The sequence below is a fragment of the Heterodontus francisci genome, chromosome 31, assembly GCF_036365525.1.
Source record: "Heterodontus francisci isolate sHetFra1 chromosome 31, sHetFra1.hap1, whole genome shotgun sequence".
Lineage (NCBI taxonomy): Eukaryota > Metazoa > Chordata > Chondrichthyes > Heterodontiformes > Heterodontidae > Heterodontus > Heterodontus francisci.
Window position 1 is genome coordinate 59,436,799 of NC_090401.1, and position 15,179 is coordinate 59,451,977.

General features: G+C 44.8%; 1 protein-coding gene across 3 annotated transcripts in view; it reads right to left on the reverse strand.

Annotated features, from left to right (window-relative positions):
• Nucleotides 1–7,492: 7,492 nt before the first annotated feature.
• The window catches only part of cd164l2 (CD164 sialomucin-like 2), a 113,834-nt gene continuing 106,147 nt past the window's right edge, over nt 7,493–15,179 (reverse strand). For all 3 annotated transcript variants that reach the window (XR_010968922.1, XR_010968921.1, XR_010968920.1), the window contains exon 8: nt 7,493–7,937. The gene's annotated coding sequence lies outside the window, so the exon portion shown is untranslated. The remainder of the gene's footprint in view (nt 7,938–15,179) is intronic.

Here is a 15,179-nt window from a genome sequence, read left to right on the forward strand (position 1 = left end):
GGTTCGAATCTCACCACGGCAGAAGGTCAAGTCTAGTCGAATGATGGCCGTGAAACCATTGTCGGTTGTTGTAAAAACCCATCTGGTTCACTAATGTCCTTTAGGGAAGGAAATCTGCTGTCCTTGCATGGTGTGGTTAACTTTTACATGCCCTCTGAAATGGCCTAGCAAGCCACTCAGTTGTACCAACCACTACAAAGTCGATAAAAAGGAATGAAACTGGACGGACCACCCGGCATCAACCTAGGCACCGGAAACAACAACTGCAAACCCATCCCTGTCGACCCTGCAAAGTCCTCCATACTAACATCTGGGGGCTTGTGCCAAAGTTGGGAGAGCTGTCAAGCAACAGTCTGACATAGTCATACTCACGGAATCATACCTTACAATGTCCCAGACACTGCCATCACCATCCCCGGGTATGTCCTGTCCCACCGGCAGGACAGACCCACCAGAGGTGGTGGCACAGTGGTATACAGTAGGGAGGGAGTTGCCCTGGGAGTCCTCAACATTGACTCCGGACCCCATGAAGTCTCATGGCATCAGGTCAAACATGGGCAAGGTAACCACCTACCGCCCTCCCTCAGCTGATGACTCAGTACTCCTCCATGTTGAACACCACTTGGAGGAAGCACTGAGGGTGGCAAGAGCACAAAATGTACTCTGGGTGGGGGACTTCAATGCCCATCACCAAGACAAGAGTGGCTCGGTAGCACCACTACTGACCGAGATGGCCGAGTCCTAAAGGACATAGCTGCTAGACTGGGTCTGCGGCAGGTGGTGGGGGAACCAACACGAGGGAAAAACATACTTGATCTCGTCCTCACCAATCTGCCTGCCGCAGATGCTTCTGTCCATGACAGTATTGGTAGGAGTGACCACCGCACAGTACTTGTGGAGACGAGGTCCCACCTTCACATTGAGGATACCGTCCATCGTGTTGTGTGGCACTACCACTAAATGGGATAGATTTCGAACAGATCTAGCAATGCAAAACTGGGCATCCATGAGGCGCTGTGGGCCATTAGCAGCAGCAGAATTGTACTCATCCACAATCTGTAACCTCATGGCCCGGCATATCCCCCACTCTACCATGACCATCAAGCCAGGCGACCAACCCTGGTTCAATGAAGAGTGCAGGAGGGCATGCCAGGAGCAGCACCAGGCATACCTCAAAATGAGAGGTCAACCAGGTGAAGCTACAACCCAGGACTACTTGCATGCCAAACTGCGTAAGCAGCATGCGATAGACAGAGCTAAGTGATCCCATAGCCAACAGATCAGATCTAAGCTCAGCAGTCCTGCCACATCCAGCCGTGAATGGTGGTGGACAATTAAACAACTAACTGGAGGAGGTGGCTTAACAAACATCAGTGCGAAAGATATGGCTGAAGCACTTGCAACAATCTCCAGCCAGAAGTGCCGAGTTGATGATCCATCTCGGCCTCCTCCTAAAGTCCCCAGCATCACAGATGCCAGACTTCAGCCAATTCGATTCACTCGGCGTGATATCAGGAAACGACTGAAGGCACTGGATACTGCAAAGACTATGGGCCCTGACAATATTCCGGCAATAGTACTGAAGACCTGTGCTCCAGAACTTGCCGCGCCCCTAGCCAAGCTGTTCCAGTACAGCTACAACACTGGCATCTAACCTGCAATGTGGAAGATTGCCCAGGTATGTCCTGTACACAAAAAGCAGGACAAGTCTAACCTGGCCAATTACCGCCCCATCAGCCTACTCTCAATCAGCAGTGAAGTGATGGAAGATGTCATCAACAGTGCCATCAAGCGGCACTTGCTTAGCAATAACCTTCGCACCACACAAGTACCAGGCAATGACCATCTCCAACAAGAGAGAATCTAACCATTTCCCCTTGACATTCAATGGCATTACCATCACTGAATCCCCCACTATCAACATCCTAGGGGCTACCATTGACCAGAAACTGAACTGGAGTAGCCATTACTGTGGCTACAAGAGCAGGTCAGAGGCTAGGAATCCTGAGGCGAGTAACTCACCTACTGACTCCCCAAAGCCTGTCCACCATCTACAAGGCACAAGTCAGGAGTGTGATGGAATACTCTCCACTTGCCTGGATGGGTGCAGCTCCAGCAACACTCAAGAAGCTCGATATCATCCAGGACAAAGCAGCCTGCTTGATTGACACACCATCCACAAACATTCACTCCCTCCACCACCGACGCACAGTAGCAGCAGTGTGTCCCATCTACAAGATGCACTGCCGCAATGCACCAAGGCTCCTTAGACAGCACCTTCCAGACCCACAACCTCTACCAACTAGAAGGACAAGGGCAGCAAATACATGGGAACACCACCACCTGCAAGTTCCCCTACAAGTCACATACCATCCTGACTTGGAACTATATCACTGTTCCTTCACTGTCGCTGGGTCAAAATCCTGGAACTCCCTTCCTAACAGCACTGTGGGTGTACCTACCCCACATGGACTGAACAAAGAACAAAGAACAAAGATAATTACAGCACAGGAACAGGCCCTTCGGCCCTCCAAGCCTGCGCCGATCCAGATCCTCTCTCTAAACCTGTCGCCTATTTTCTAAAGGTCTGTATGTCTTTACTTCCTGCCCATTCATGTATCTGTCTAGATACATCTTAAAAGAATCCATCGTGCCCGCATCTACCACCTCCGCTGGCAATGCGTTCCAGGTGCCCACCACCCTCTGCGTAAAGAACTTTCCACGCATATCCCCCCTAAACTTTTCCCCTTTCACTTTGAACTCGTGTCCTCTAGTAATTGAAACCCCCACTCTGGGAAAAAGCCTCTTGCTATCCACCCTGTCTATACCTCTCATGATTTTGTACACCTCAATCAGGTCCCCCCTCAACCTCCGTCTTTCTAATGAAAATAATCCTAATCTGCTCAACCTCTCTTCATAGCTAGCGCCCTCCATACCAGGCAACATCCTTGTGAACCTCCTCTGCACCCTCTCCAAAGCATCCACATCCTTTCGATAATGTGGCGACCAGAACTGTACGCAGTATTCCAAATGTGGCCGAACCAAAGTCCTATACAACTGTAACATGACCTGCCAACTCTTGTACTCAATGCCCCGTCCGATGAAGGAAAGCATGCCGTATGCCTTCTTGACCACTGTATTTACCTGCGTTGCCACCTTCAGGGAACAGTGGACCTGAACACCCAAATCTCTCTGGACATCAATTTTCCCCAGGACTTTTCCATTTACTGTATAGTTCACTCTTGAATTGGATCTTCCAAAATGCATCACCTCGCATTTGCCCTGATTGAACTCCATCTGCCATTTCTCTGCCCAACTCTCCAATCTATCTATATTCTGCTGTATTCTCTGACAGTCCCCTTCACTATCTGCTACTCCACCAATCTTAGTGTCGTCTGCAAATTTGCTAATCAGTCCACCTATACTTTCCTCCAAATCATTAATGTATATCACAAACAACAGTGGTCCCAGCACGGATCCCTGTGGAACACCACTGGTCACACGTCTCCATTTTGAGAAACTCCCTTCTACTGCTACTCTCTGTCTCCTGTTGCCCAGCCAGTTCTTTATCCATCGAGCTAGTACACCTTGGACCCCAAGCGCCTTCACTTTCTCCATCAGCCTGCCATGGGGAACCTTATCAAACGCCTTACTGAAGTCCATGTATATGACATCGACAGCCCTTCCCTCATCAATCAACTTTGTCACTTCCTCAAAGAATTCTATTAAGTTGGTAAGACATGACCTTCCCTGCACAAAACCATGTTGCCTATCACTGATGAGCCCATTTTCTTCCAAATGGGAATAGATCCTATCCCTCAGTATCTTCTCCAGCAGCTTCCCTACCACTGACGTCAGGCTCACCGGTCTATAATTACCTGGATTATCCCTGCTACCCTTCTTAAACAAGGGGACAACATTAGCAATTCTCCAGTCCTCCGGGACCTCACCCGTGTTTAAGGATGCTGCAAAGATATCTGTTAAGGCCCCAGCTATTTCCTCTCTCGCTTCCCTCAGTAACCTGGGATAGATCCCATCCGGACCTGGGGACTTGTCCACCTTAATGCCCTTTAGAATACCCAACACTTCCTCCCTCCTTATGCCGACTTGACCTAGAGTAATCAAACATCTGTTCCTAACCTCAACATCCGTCATGTCCCTCTCCTCGGTGAATACCGATGCAGCGGTTCAAGAAGGCAGCTCACCACCACCTTCTCAAAGGCAGTTAGGGATGGGCAATAAATGCTGGCCTGGCCAGCGATGTCCACATGACATGAATGAATTAAAAAAATATATAAAAGAACAGAAAATGCTGAGATGTTAATGTGTTTCTCCACAGATGCTGCCAGAGCAACTGTAAAACCCCTCGGGCTATATGCACCAAAAATGATTTTGCTGTGAAATGCAAACGTACATTGCATATAAAATGGAATGGCAGGATTTATGAGACAACTCATGTTCTGTATCAAAGGAATATGATCTCTATTGTCCTTTCCAAAATGTGAAATTTGTCTGTTTTGTAATATTTTTTTTTCAAATTTTAATGAATAAAGTATGTATTTGGAAAAAAAAAATCGGCATTTTCTGTTTTTATTTCAGATTTCCAACATCTGCAGTATTTTGCTTTTGTACTGGCATTTATCTAGCACCTTTCACAACCTCAGGATGTCACAAAGCACTTTACTTTGAAGCGGAGCCACTGTTGTAATGTAGGAAACGCAGCAACCAATGTGCGCACAGCAAGCTCCCACAAACAGCAATGTGATAATGACCAGATAATATTTTTTGTGATGGTGATTATGGGATAAATATTGGCCAGGACACCAGGGATAATTCCCCTGCTCATCTTTGAAATGGTACCATGGGACCTTTTACATCTACCGGAGAGGGCAGACGGGGCATTAGTTTAACATCTCATCCAAAAAATGGCACCTCCAACAAAGCAGCACTCTCTCAGACTGCACTGGAGTGTAAGTGTGGATTTTTGTCCTCAAGTCTAGAGTGGGATTTGAACCTCCAATCTCTGACTCAGAGGGGAGAGCAAATCAGAGCTGACGCTTTGGGCAGTTTTTTTTTTGTAAAAAGGAACCTATTTTAACATAAGAAATAAAGAACAAAGAACAGTACAGCACAGGAACAGGCCATTCAGCCCTCCAAGCCTGCGCCGATCTTGATGCCTGCCTAAACTAACACCTTCTGCACTTCCGGGGCCCATATCCCTCTATTCCCTTCCTATTCATGTATTTGTCAAGATGTCTCTTAAACGTTGCTAGGAGCGAGTAGGCCATTTGGCCCCTCCACAGTTTAATAAGATCATGGCTGATCCGATTGTGGCATTAACTCCACTTTCCTGCCTGCCCCCCTAACCCTTGACTCCCTTTCAAACTACAGTCCTTTTGTGTCAAACAATTTCTGTGAACAACAGAGAGCAGGATGTTTCAAAATTGTACTGGAAACATTTAGAACTATTAGCTTCCCCTAATAGCTGTGAATAATTTTACCATACTCTGTGGTACCGGGCCAAAGAGCAGGAAGATCCCTGGTTTCATCCTTAATCTGTGATCTCAGTTGGTTCATCTCAAACAGGGTGACTGTTGTGAGTCACTGCTTCTGACTTCATTATCAAGCTAGAGGTTGAGCCAGTTCCTTCTGTTCCACATGCACATCTATGAAATGTCTGAGATTCAGCTTAGTCGAGGCTACAATGCCACAACAAGTTGAATATCCCCCATGCAGTGGCCAGGTGTTTGGGAAGACTGCTCACTTAGATCAGGTACTGAAAAGCTGACTTGAGTTGTACCAGGGGAACAGTATCCAACATGAATCACCACTTTCTGAAAGTGAAAGATAAGAAATTATTGCATTTGTATAGCACCTTTCACGAACTCAGGATGTCCCAAAGTATTTTACAGCCCATGAAGTACTTTTGAAGTGTAGTCTCTTTTGTAATGTAGGAAATGCAGCAGCCAATTTGTGCAAAACAAGCTCTCACAAACAGCAAAGTGACAAATGACTAGATAATCTGTTTTAGTAATGTTGATTTGAGGGCTAAATATTGAGAAGGACACTGTGGAGAACTCCCCTGCTCTTCTTCAAAATAGTACCATTGAATCTTTTATGAACAACTGAGAGAGCAGATGAAGCCTCAGTTTAATGTCTCACCCAAAAGATGGCATCCCTGACAGGGCAGCATTCCCTCAGTCTCTGGGGGTGGGACTTGAACATATGAACATACGAACGCACGAATTAGGAGCAGAAGTAGGCCATTTGGCTCCTCTAGCCTGTTCTGCCATTCAATAAAATCATGGCTGATTAGTTTGTTTCTCGAATTTGGCACTCCCATCTATCCCCGATTATCTTTGATTCCCTTGCCTAACAAGAATCTATCTACCTCCGCCTTAAAAAGAAGCCACTATGTTCTGACTTAGAGGCAAGCAAGAGTGTGACCCACTGAACCACAGCTGACACCAGAAAAAGAAGTTAACAGAAAACCTTGTACAGAACTAAAGGAAATGTTTCAATTCTAAACACGTCTCAATCAAACAGCAATCTTATTCTATTTTAACTATGTTGCAGGATTGCCACAATGGTTCAAATGCTACTGATAATGTTAAACTAATGCTTGCAATGTACCGGAGAATTAGAATTCTTTCCCTTTGTAAAATTGGCACTTCTGACAGCAGTTGTTTAAGTGTACGAACAGTAGTTACAGACTGTGCTTACTTGAAGCAATCTTGTTTATATTAAACAATGAGTTTTCATTTATGTGGAAAACTTCAAAATTAAACAAAGATGAACGAATACCACATCATGTGTTTCAAGGCAATGTGGAGGAGTCATAGTGGTTACTTAACTGGCCATATGGTCCCTAAAGTTTTGTCAATCCACAGGCTGAGACTCAAGCAGTAATACAGATGTCCATAGCTTACCATGTGTGATTGAGGCTGCAAGCACACAGAGGGGAGGAGCCCCAGGGATGAAAAAGAATTAAAGGGGCAGTAGTTAGCAAAAAGAATAAATTATGTCCTTATCACAGAAACAACTATTGGTGATACTAGTTTAATCAATGATACTGTTGCCCTCTATTTCAGCATAGGTGTTATAATCCCTACAGCCATCCGCTAATATCGCCATGACCAATTTCTAGGTTCTTGAATTTAAGATAAAGAGACCGTAGACTCTGCAAAAATAAAAGCTGAGATTTAGAAGTATAGAGCTGCATAAAGAATACTGCAATCAGCTGACTGATAAGGTTACACCAACCCACGGGGCATATCCTACTGCATCTTGAGGGATGCCCAGAGAATTTGAAATCTGAAAGAGCTTTCTCAAATTTAAGTACTGCCTTCTGCCACAATTTTAACTCCACTCAGGAGGAAAAAACAATCTGGGTACAGATCTGAGCTGTGCAGAACTATTTTGGTGTTATGCCTTGAAAAGGCTCAGCATGGTCACCAAGGTGATGTACAGAGCAACAACAGACAAATGCATCTTCACAACGATTAAATACTTTAATGACACAGAATATAGTTTTAATGCTAACAAGGTCTCACAAACCATATACCAGAACATAGTATAGTGTTGTACAGTTTTAATTCTAACAGTTTTAAAAAAAAAGTGGCTAAAATGAAAGCATGATCAGAAATCCAATGAAAATATTCTTTTTTAAAAAAAAAATCTGGTTGCATTATAAAGAGAAAGTTGAACAAGTTGTATTTCTTAATTTGATAGGTGGTAATAATAATATGGTTCTGTCACAAATAAGGAGACATTTAGGAAAAAAACAGAGCAGCACTCCTGTTACTCCATTACAGTTGTCTAAACGCACAGATGTTGGCTCAGGAAATAGCAGCTGCAGCCTGGCCTCCATTTCTCAGAACTGTAAATGCTGCAGTTGCAGATGCAATAGCCTTAACATGTCAGACAGCTCATTTGACCTGGAAAATAGATGGAAAGATGTAGAACCAGCTGGATTAGGGAACTGATTCCTTACTAAATATAGGGCATTAAAAAAAATCAGTATCTACATCAGGGAAATGGGTGATTTAATTCACATACAAAAATGCAAAACAGTTTATTTTTTAAATGGCACCAATATTATGATAATTTTGCTACAATTCTTATCCATACATTTAAACATCTAATTAGTTGAATATCAGATATACTAAACTTTCAAAAGTGCCTGACAAGCCACTTAGAATAAGCTTCTAAAAATAAAAACTTTTTTACTGTAGTAAAGACTGTTAATCAAATGATTAGCATGGGCTTATAAATAACAAGTACTTATGTGAATGATTTATACATGATATTCTAGCTCAGTGGTCAAATTCACTGCATGAGCTATATGGACCAGGGAAGTTCCAGATTCACTGAACGATCTGTGCTGAGTTAGCCAATCAGGGCTGTTACAATTTGTCGTCCATACTAAGGTAAAATGATGATCGGGGTTCTACGCAAAACAAAAAACTACAAATGCTGGAAATCTGCAATAAAAATAGAAAATGCTGGAAATACTCAGCAGGTCAAGCAGCATCTGTGGAGAGAGAAACACAGTTAACAGTCCAGGTTGAGGACCTTTTATCAGAACTGGAAAAGGTTTGGGATATAACAGGTTTTAAGGAAGTGTAGAGGCACAGAAAAGGAGGTGGCGGGGAGGGAGAACAAAAGGGAAGGTTTGTGATAGAATGGTGGGCAGGAGAGATTAAATAACAAAACGACTGATGTTGCAAGGCAAAAGGAGAGGGTAATGGGACAAGTAAAGAAACAAAAGCTGGAAGCAGAAAAGGGAATAACAGAATCATCACCAACAGAAGCTGTCTGAAAAAAAATGGGAGCAGAGGTTATGATCTGAAATTGTTCAACTCAAATGTTGAGTTTCGAAAGCTGTTTAAAGTCTCTAAATCAAAAGATGAGGTGCTGTTCCTCAAGCTTACATTGAGCTTCATTAGAACAGTGTAGGAGGCAGAAGACAGAGTGGTTTGGATGGGACTGGGTGGAGAATTAAAATGACCGGATGCTCAGGGTCACACTTGGGGACTGAATAGCGGTGTGATTCCCAGTTACTGAAACTCGATCTTCAGCTCTGTATTCTTCAGAAAAATAAGCCCATATTAATTTTTGTGTTAGTACAGATCACCATTTATGAATTACTTTAAAAAAAACATATTTGGCTATGTTTCAGAAAGAATAAAATAAACTCATTAAGACCAATAAGCTGATGAAAATAATTCAGATTCTGGAACTGAATGATAAATGCAGAAAGTAGCTCTGGTGATTTAACTTTGCCTCTAAATATTTATTAGCCAAACTCATTAATAAGGATCCAAAAACATTTTCAAAAGCGAACTGAGTGCCATATTTTACCACCTGTGACAGATCCCGGCTCCATTTTGTGTCATTCTATATTTTTGCATGAAATTTTGCCTAGGCCAAATATGGAAAATTCAAGCTGCTTTTATACATGTCTTGTTTGCACTACTTGCTCCTGACACATGGGTCATGAATTAACCCTGCCTGAGGCAGCCAGCAGCAACTGCTAAGTCACTATTTCTTCTCTTACTGGTTTGCTGCTGATTGTGTGAGACTTGTGTTAATAATGTCACTAACACAGCAGTACATAATTATGAAAACAGCTTCAAATTGGTCTCCATAAAGTCAGAAATGAAAATGGAAGGCAGAAAATTAGAGGATTAGTCTGGAAGACAGAGGAAACAAAGGTTAGAAAATTAAAAAGAAAGAGTTTGGCAGTACTCAAGGGTATCTATTTCAATGCAAGGAATATAGCCAATAAAGCAGATGAGCTGAGGGCACAGATAGACACATGGTAGTATGATATCATAGCTATTACAGAAACATGGCTTAAGGAGGGACAGGAATGGCAGCTTAATTTTCCTGGTTACAGGATTTTCAGGCGCGATAGGCAGGGGAATGAGAAAGGTGGGGGAGTGGCAATTTTGATCAAGGAGCTGTGAGGGGGGATGATATGTTGGAAGGTTCAACAAATGAGGCCATATGGATTGAACTAAGGAACAAAAAAAGGGGCAATCACACTGCTGGGAGTGGACTATAGACCCCCAAACAGTCAGATGGAGATAGACGATATGTAGGCAAATCTCTGAGAAGTGCAAGAACAATAGGGCAGTAATAGTAGTGGATTTTAACTACCCCAATATTAACTGGGATAGTTTTAGTGTGAAAGGAACTGCGGGAGCAGAATTCTTGAGGTGCATTCAGGAGAATTATTTTGCCCAGTATGTAGCAAGTCCAACAAGAGAGGGTGCAGTTTTAGACTTAGTTTCACGAAATAAAAATGGGCAGGTGGAAGGGGTGACAGCATTTTGGTGGTAGTGATAATAATTCAGTCAGTTTTAACACAATAATGGAAAAGGAGAGAGAACAATTTTACTAAACTGGGGGGTGATTTAGCGAAAGTGGACTGGAAACAGCTACTTGAAGGTAAATCAGTGTCAGAGCAGTGGGAGGCATTCAAAAGGGAGATTCAAGGGGTTCAGAGTCAACATGTTCCCACAAAGAAAAAGGGTGAGACGGCCAAATCTAGATCCCCTTGGATGTCAAGGAGCTTGCAGGGTAAGATAAGGCAGAAAAGGAAAGCTTATGTCCCACCGAGAATCAATACTACAGAAAGCCAAGAGGAGTACAGAAAGTCAAGGGGTGAAATCAAAAAGGAAATTAGGAAAACAAAGAGAGGGCATGAAAGAATATTAGCAAACAAAATCAAGGTGAACCCAAAGATGTTCTATCAATACATTAAGAGTACAATGATAACTAAGGAGAGAGTTCTTTTTTTTCTTTCTTTCTTTTGGGCCTCCTTATCTCGAGAGACAATGGATACGCGCCTGGAGGTGGTCAGTGGTTTGTGAAGCAGCGCCTGGAGTGGCTATAAAGGCCAATTCTGGAGTGACAGGCTCTTCCACAGGTGCTGCAGAGAAATTTGTTTGTTGGGGCTGTTGCACAGTTGGCTCTCCCCTTGCGCCTCTGTCTTTTTTCCTGCCAACTACTAAGTCTCTTCGACTCGCCACAATTTAGCCCTGTCTTTATGGCTGCCCGCCAGCTCTGGCGAATGCTGGCAACTGACTCCCACGACTTGTGATCAATGTCACACGATTTCATGTCGCGTTTGCAGACGTCTTTATAACGGAGACATGGACGGCCGGTGGGTCTGATACCAGTGGCGAGCTCGCTGTACAATGTGTCTTTGGGGATCCTGCCATCTTCCATGCGGCTCACATGGCCAAGCCATCTCAAGCGCCGCTGACTCAGTAGTGTGTATAAGCTGGGGGTGTTGGCCGCTTCAAGGACTTCTGTGTTGGAGATATAGTCCTGCCACCTGATGCCAAGTATTCTCCGAAGGCAGCGAAGATGGAATGAATTGAGACGTCGCTCTTGGCTGGCATACGTTGTCCAGGCCTCGCTGCCGTAGAGCAAGGTACTGAGGACACAGGCCTGATACACTCGGACTTTTGTGTTCCGTGTCAGTGCGCCATTTTCCCACACTCTCTTGGCCAGTCTGGACATAGCAGTGGAAGCCTTACCCATGCGCTTGTTGATTTCTGCATCTAGAGACAGGTTACTGGTGATAGTTGAGCCTAGGTAGGTGAACTCTTGAACCACTTCCAGAGCGTGGTCGCCAATATTGATGGATGGAGCATTTCTGACATCCTGCCCCATGATGTTCGTTTTCTTGAGGCTGATGGTTAGGCCAAATTCATTGCAGGCAGACGCAAACCTGTCGATGAGACTCTGCAGGCATTCTTCAGTGTGAGATGTTAAAGCAGCATCGTCAGCAAAGAGGAGTTCTCTGATGAGGACTTTCCGTACTTTGGACTTCGCTCTTAGACGGGCAAGGTTGAACAACCTGCCCCCTGATCTTGTGTGGAGGAAAATTCCTTCTTCAGAGGATTTGAACGCATGTGAAAGCAGCAGGGAGAAGAAAATCCCAAAAAGTGTGGGTGCGAGAACACAGCCCTGTTTCACACCACTCAGGATAGGAAAGGGCTCTGATGAGGAGCCACCATGTTGAATTGTGCCTTTCATATTGTCATGGAATGAGGTGATGATACTTAGTAGCTTTGGTGGACATCCGATCTTTTCTAGTAGTCTGAAGAGACCACGTCTGCTGACGAGGTCAAAGGCTTTGGTGAGATCAATGAAAGCAATGTAGAGGGGCATCTGTTGTTCACGGCATTTCTCCTGTATCTGACGAAGGGAGAACAGCATGTCAATAGTCGATCTCTCTGCACGAAAGCCACACTGTGCCTCAGGGTAGACGCGCTCGGCCAGCTTCTGGAGCCTGTTCAGAGCGACTCGAGCAAAGACTTTCCCCACTATGCTGAGCAGGGAGATTCCACGGTAGTTGTTGCAGTCACCGCGGTCACCTTTGTTTTTATAGAGGGTGATGATGTTGGCATCGCGCATGTCCTGGGGTACTGCTCCCTCGTCCCAGCACAGGCATAGCAGTTCATGTAGTGCTGAGAGTATAGCAGGCTTGGCACTCTTGATTATTTTAGGGGTAATGCTGTCCTTCCCAGGGGCTTTTCCGCTGGCTAGGGAATCAATGGCATCACTGAGTTCCGATTTGGTTGGCTGTATGTCCAGCTCATCCATGACTGGTAGAGGCTGAGCTGCATTGAGGGCAGTCTCAGTGACAGCATTCTCCCTGGAGTACAGTTCTAGGTAGTGCTCAACCCAGCGGTCCATTTGTTTGCGTTGGTCAGTGATTATGTCCCCCGATTTAGATTTGAGGGGGGTGATCTTCTTGATGGTTGGCCCAAGAGCTCTCTTCATGCCATCATACATTCCTCTGATGTTTCCGGTGTCTGAGGCCAGCTGAATATGACTGCATAGGTGTTGCCAGTAGTCGTTTGCGCAACGCCTAGCTGTTCTTTGTGCAGTACTTCTGGCTGCTTTAAGTGCTGCGGATGTTAAATCGCTGGGGGCTTTCTTGTAGTTCAAAAGTGCAATGCGCTTAGCGGCTATGACAGGTTCCAGCTCTTCATTATGAGATTGAAACCAGTCTGCATTTCTCTTCGCACTTTTGCCGTAGGTGGTCAAAGCTGACTCATAGATGGCGTCTCTGATGTGGGCCCACTTGGTCTCAGCATCCCCTGTGGGAGTGTTTTGAAGGGCTGTTACAAGTGAATTTAGAAATTTTTGTAACAGCTGTGGGTGAGAAATTCTGCTCGTGTTGATGCGCGGGTGGCCCTTCTGCTTGGAATGATGCAACTTCTTTGGTCTGAGTCTAACCTTGCTGCACACCAGGGAGTGGTCGGTGTCGCAGTCCGCACTGTGGAAGCTGCGTGTGATTTGAACACTGTTTAAGGCGGCTCGCCTTGTGACAATGAGGTCTAGCTGGTGCCAACGACGTGATCTTGGGTGCCTCCATGAAACCTGGTGACAGGGTTTAGTGTGAAAGAACGAGTTGGTGATGCAGAGGTTATGATAGGTACACAACTCAAGCAGTCTCTGCCCGTTCTCATTCATCCTTCCAACGCCATAGCGCCCAAGGCAGGAGGGCCATGAGTCATGGTCGGCCCCAACCCTGGCATTAAAGTCCCCCAGCAGGAATAGGTGTTCGGTGTTGGGGATGCTGCTAATGATGTTATGGAGTTGTTCATAGAACTGGTCTTTAGCTTCAGGTGCGGAGCAGAGTGTTGGAGCATAGATGCTGAGTAGGTGTACTGGACCAGAGGTGGTGAGCAGTCGGATGGACAGTATGCGTTCCGAGCCATTTGAGGGAGGCTCTATCATGCTGAGCAAGGAGTTTCTGATGGCGAAGCCCACTCCATGCTGTCTTGGTTCTTCAGGATCCCTGCCCTGCCAGAAGAAGAACTAAGGAGAGAGTAGGGCCCATAAAAGACCAAAAAGGGAACCGATGTGTAGGGGCGCAAGATGTTGGTATGGTTCTTAATGAATACTTTGCGTCTGTCTTCACAAACGAGGGGGATGATGCAGATATTGTAGTTAAGGAGGAGGAGTGTGAAGTATTGGATGTGATAAACATAGGGAGAGAGGAAGTATTAATGGGATTAGCGTCCTGGAAAGTTGATAAATCACCAGGGCCAGATGAAATGTACCCCAGGCTGTTAAAAGAAGCAAGAGAGGAAATAGCAGATCTGACCATCATTTTCCAGTCCTCACTGGATACAGGTGTGGTGCCGGAGGATTGGAGAACTGCTAATGTTGTACCTCTGTTTAAAAAGGGAGCAAGGGAAAGACCGAATAATTACAGGCCAGTCAGTCTAACCTCCGTAGTGGGCAAATTATTGGAATCATTCAGAGAGACAGAATAAACAGTCACTTAGAAAGGCACAGGTTAATCAAGGATAGTCAGCATGGATTTATTAAGGGAAGATCTTGTTTGACCAATTTGATCGAATATTTTGAAGAAGTAGCAAGGTAGATGAGGGTAGTGCAGTTTGATGTGGTCTACATGGATTTTAGCAAGGCCTTTGACAAGGTCCCACATGGCAGACTGGTTAAAAAAATAAAATCCCATGGCATCCAAGGAAATGCAGCAAGGTGGATATAAAATTGACTCAGTGGCAGGATGCAAAGGGTAATTGTTGACGGGTGTTTTAGCAACTGGAGGGCTGTTTCCAGTGGTGTTCCGCAGGGCTCAGTACTGGGTCCCCTGCTTTTTGTGGTCTATATTAACGATTTGGATGTAAATGTAGGGTTCATGATCAAGAAGTTTGCAGATGACACGATCAAGAAATTTGCAGATGACACGATTGGCCGTGTGGTAGATAGCAAGGAGGACAGCTGTAGGCTGCAGGAAGATATTGATGGTCTGGTCAGATGGGCAGAAAAATTGCAAATGGAACTCAACCTAGAGAATTGTGAGGTGATGCATTTGGGGAGGTCAAACAAGGCAAAGGAATGCACTATTAATGGGAAAATACTGAGAAGTGTAGAGGAAGTGAGGGAGCTTGGAGTGAATGTCCACAGATCCCTAAAGATAGCAGGACAGGTCGATAAGGTGGTGAAGAAGGCATATGGAATCCTTTTCTTTATTAGCAGAGGTATAGAATATAAGAGCAGGGAGGTTATGCTGGAACTGTATAAGTCATGGTGAGGTCACAAAAAGAGTACTGTGTGAAGTTCTGGTCACCTCATTGGAGAAAGGATGTAATTGCATTCGAGAGGGGACAGAGGAGATT